This window comes from Heterocephalus glaber, unplaced genomic scaffold (assembly GCF_053883595.1).
Source record: "Heterocephalus glaber isolate CG9 unplaced genomic scaffold, H.glaber_assembly_v1.0 deba00001555, whole genome shotgun sequence".
NCBI classification, from domain to species: Eukaryota; Metazoa; Chordata; class Mammalia; order Rodentia; family Bathyergidae; genus Heterocephalus; species Heterocephalus glaber.
Genome location: NW_028258346.1, coordinates 8,192,674 through 8,197,334, shown reverse-complemented (window position 1 = coordinate 8,197,334; position 4,661 = coordinate 8,192,674). Strand labels below are relative to the sequence as shown.

Sequence of the window (4,661 nt, the reverse complement as noted above, 5' to 3'; positions counted from 1 at the left end):
TATGTGGATTTTGAGATTCCCCAGAGATAACACCCCAAATGCATGGAACAAGCAGGTAAGGATTCAAGTCTGAGCTCACAGAAGGAGTCAGAGCTAAAAATATAACTTATAAATATTTTTGAATAAGTGGTGTTGAAGCAATTTTTAAAACTGGTTTAGGAGTGTTGATTTAAATATTTAGAATGAGCACAGAAGTATCTAAGAAATAGAAATAAGGGAATAAGACAGAACAGTTAAAGAGGGAAGAGAAAATCTAGAATGTGAGATAGAAGTCTAGGTAGTATGGAGCATCAAAGAAGAAAGTTTCAACAAATTAAATTTAAAAATAAAATGATACTAACAATCCTGGCCTTTAAAATGTTCGCTTTGATTACAGGGCACCTGGTAAAAGTGACTCCATTCTGGTTTGGTCTGGTTTGTTGGGCCCTATAGTGTGAAGAACTCAGACCACAATAATGATCTCCCATAGGTTCTAATTAACAAAAGAGGAAAAATTTCTATGACCAGATTCAGAAGAGCAGCCTGGTAAGATAATAACTGGAAACGACATTGGTTAATGGTGACACTGGTCGTTTTCAGTGTAGTTGTGAAAGTGGAACAAAAAATTAATGATTATGAAATGAGAAAATGGGGTTAAAAGTGGAAACCATAGTTTCTTGAACTTGCCTGAGAAATGAAGACATGAATGAGACACATGGTAAAGAAGCATATGGAACAAAAGTGTGTAATTCCTAGTCTTTGTCAAAATACTTTTCTAAGTAATCATTTATATTTGTTTCACTTTATACAACTGAGTCTCTATCTTAGAAAATGAGAATGGACTGCAAGTGTTTTAGCATCTGAAGTTCAAGTAATGTAAAGCTACAAATAGATCTTTAAGAATTCCTGATCTCCAGAGCTACTGCTTGAAACAAAAATCTTCCATTAATTTCGACCTGCTGTTGCATAGAGGCAAAGGCAGCTGAGGCTTTGTAAATTAAATGTTACTTCTAAAATCTCTTCTTCTACAAGCTGCAGGACATAGGTACAAACTCTTCCCTGCTTGAGCTTGTTAATCAAAAGTGGACTGCTGTCCTCACCTCCTGCTGTATCCCTGCTGGTTATCACATGCTTAAAATACACCTACTAGTAAGGACAGGCTTTGTTTTTCCCACCATCTGTTAATAAGAGCAGTTACACATCGTGCTTGTTTTTCTGGTTTCTTTTTACTGCTCTCCACCGTCTTCAGTTAGTTTCTTTGACTATTCTGTGGAGAAGTTGATTTACCAAGGACTGTCTGATCACCACAAATAGAACTGCAGCAGCACAGCTCCAGATCTGCAAGAGACCATTTTCCAACTCAGGATTTTTTTGTGGCATGATTTGCATGGTTTTAGAAGCAATTTTTGTTATGGTTTGTATCTAGATGTCCTCTAAGAGCCTCATGCACTCATTGGTGGGGATTTTGGAAGGTGATTGGATTATTGGGTTTATAGCTGACTTGGTACTGTATTAGGAAGTGGGGTCTGATTGAAAGATGTGGATAACTGGAGGCATGGCCTGGAAGGGTTTATCTCCCTCCCTAGTTCCTCCCTTTTGCTCTCTTTGCTTCCTGTCTGCTATGCCATAGAAGCTCTTTTCTGCCATACCCTTCTGCCATGCTGTCCTGCCTTGGAGCCAGCTGACTATGGACTGAAACATGAGCCAAAATAAAATTCTCCTTTGATTTGTGGGTGTCAGCAACGAAGAAAGTAACCAAGGCGACTTTTCTTCACTTTGCAGATTGATAAATTCAATCTTCAAAAGTTAAAAAAGAAAATGTTTATTTTCCACCTGTCTCATTCTTTTGTTGTTTTAGCAAAAAGACTTTTTTTACTTCTCAATTCAGAACAATAATGGGTGAGATAATGATTCCAACCTAAATCCAACACTTGTTTCTGAAACAACCAAGAAAGGAAGGAATTGGACCTCAATTGTTAGTTTTACCTGATAGCAAATATGGAAGATATCGTAATTAGATGGGGAAAGTAGGGCATGATGATACTGATGTCGACCCTGCACTTGTCAATAACTTCCAAAGAAACTGGGTAATAATTCAAAAATTAAAAACCAAGAAGGTGAGAAAATAAATGACTTAGATTATGTGGTCTGCATAATAAAATATAATGGAAACAAAGCAACTTGGAGGATGATGACCACTGCTCCTCAAAGTACAGTAAAACTCACATTATGCGTAAGCTGAATGGTGAGGGCCCAAAGAAAATCAGTAATCACTTAACACACATAATGTATTTAACATATAGATAAATTCCTATGTGTTCCTAAAACTTATCCTGCACGGAGAAACAAATATATTGGATTAACTGGACCACTCAGGGGACCTATACACTTCAAGACTTCATGATGTAGGGAAGCGGAAGCGGAAGCGGAAGCGGCGAGTCTCCATGGCGACGGCGGCCGGACCGGTGTTTTGCAGGCGGCTGCTGGGCCTCCTGCCTGGCCACCTGGGCCTCCTGCCTGGCCACCCGGGACTGGCTGCGCTCCTGGGGCGCCTGTCCGACCGCCTGGGTAGGAACCGAGACCGCCGGCGCAGGAGGTCACCGTGGCTGTTGTTGGCTCCCTTGCTGTCCCCAGCGGCCCCCAGGTCACTTCCTCACCTCGCTGCCTCTGTCCAGAGGGCGTACACAGGTTCCAGTGGATCCGGAACCTGGTTCCAGAGTTTGGCGTCTCCAGCTCTCACGTCCGAGTGCTCTCCTCCCCGGGAGAGTTCTTCGAACTCATGAAGGGGCAGATAAAAGTAGGAAAGAAGCGGGTCGTGATGGCGTCTCTCTACCTGGGCGTAGGAGCTTTGGAACAGGAACTGCTGGATTGCCTGGAAAGTACTCTAGAAAAGTCATTGCAAGCACAATTTCCTCCTGACCTCAAGGTCTCCATTCTCCCGGACTTTACCAGGGGCTCCAGAGGCAGGAAGAACTCGCCCCCAATGCTGCTACCACTCCTGCAGAGGTTTCCAGAGCAGGTCCGAGGCTCCCTCTTCCACACTCCAAATCTCCGTGGACTTCTCCGACTCCTTATCCCTGAGCGCTTCAACGAGACCATTGGCCTCCAGCACATCAAAGTGTACCTCTTTGACAACAATGTTATCTTGAGTGGTGCAAACCTGAGCGACTCCTACTTCACCAGTCGCCAGGACCGCCACGTGTCCTTGCAGGACTGTGCAGAGATCGCCGACTTCTTTACAGAGCTGGTGGACGCGGTGGGGGACGTGTCCCTGCAGCTGCAAGGGGACGACATTGTGCAGAGGGTGGATGGGATGGTGCATCCTTACAAAGGTGACCGGGCTGCTTACTGCAAGGCGGCCAATAAGCGGGTCATGGATGTGATCCACTCAGCCAGGACACGGCAGCAGATGCTGCATGCCCAGACCTTCCACAGTGACTTCTTGTTGACCCAGGAAGAGGCAGCAGCCGCTGGTGATCGGAGACCAGCGCCCGACACCTGGATTTATCCGCTGATCCAAATGAAGCCCTTCGAGATCCAGATTGATGAGACTGTCACTGAGACCCTGCTGCCTGAGGCCGAGCGAGGTGCCAGGGTCTACCTCACCACTGGCTACTTCAACCTGACCCAGGCCTACATGGACCTGGTCTTGGGCACGCGGGCCGAGTAGGAGATCCTGCTGGCCTCCCCAGAGGTGAATGCCTTCTTTGGGGCCAAGGGTGTGGCTGGTGCCATCCCAGCAGCCTATGTACACATTGAGCGACAGTTCTACAGCGAGGTGTGCAGCCTGGGGCAGCAGGAGCGGGTCCAGCTACAGGAGTACTGGCGGAAGGGCTGGACGCTTCATGCCAAAGGTATGCAGGGGTCAGCAAGGTTCCTTCCTTCCCCGCCTGGGCAGCTCTGGTTCCCTGGCAGGGGCCAGGCTGGCTGGTCCGACAGCACCAGTGAAGGACCTATCTGTGCCTAGGGGAGTCCTTGCTGCCCTCCCTCCCATTTTTCCTCAGCAGACCTCTCAGAATGTCACGGTGGTCATGGATCCTGGAGAGGCAAGAGCTGACCTATTCAAGTAAATTTTAGTTGTATAAATCACCCCCTTTTTTGTTTTGCTCTGTTTTGGTTTTGGTACCAGGGATTGAACTCGGGACCTTGTGCTTGTGAGGCAGGTGGCGGAACCACTGAGCGACCCACCCCCCTTTTGAAACAGGGTCTCACTTTGCAGTTCAGGCTGGGGTTGAAGTCACTATGTAGCCCAGGCTGGCCTCACTCTCACTGATCTTTCTGCCTCAGCCTCCCGAGTGCTGGGATTACAGGCATGTGCCACCATAACTGGCTAAAATCTCCCTTTTATACACCAAAAACTTACAGAAATCATTTTGGTGATGGTTTTCAAAAAATGTGGTAGGCCGATGTGGTGGTCCAAACCTGTAATCTCAGCTTTCTGGGAGCCCAAAGAGGGAGGATTATAAGTTTGAGTCTACCCTGTACTTCTTAGCAACCTAGTGAGACCTGGCTCAAAATAGAAAAGGGCCGGGGCTGTAGCTCAGTGTGAAGGCCCTGAGTTCAGCCCCCAGTATCTCAGAACAAAAACAAAACAAATGTGGTACATGTAATGTCTCCTAAAATGCAGGGCAAGGACAGGTCTTAGTCTTATCTCCATCATGAAGCTCCTGCTTGTTGGCATT

General features: G+C 46.5%; 1 pseudogene; it reads left to right on the top strand.

The window, feature by feature from the left end:
* Positions 1-2,423: 2,423 nt before the first annotated feature.
* On the top strand, positions 2,424-3,946 carry LOC101714512 (CDP-diacylglycerol--glycerol-3-phosphate 3-phosphatidyltransferase, mitochondrial pseudogene; annotated as a pseudogene).
* The last annotated feature ends 715 nt before the right edge of the window (positions 3,947-4,661 follow it).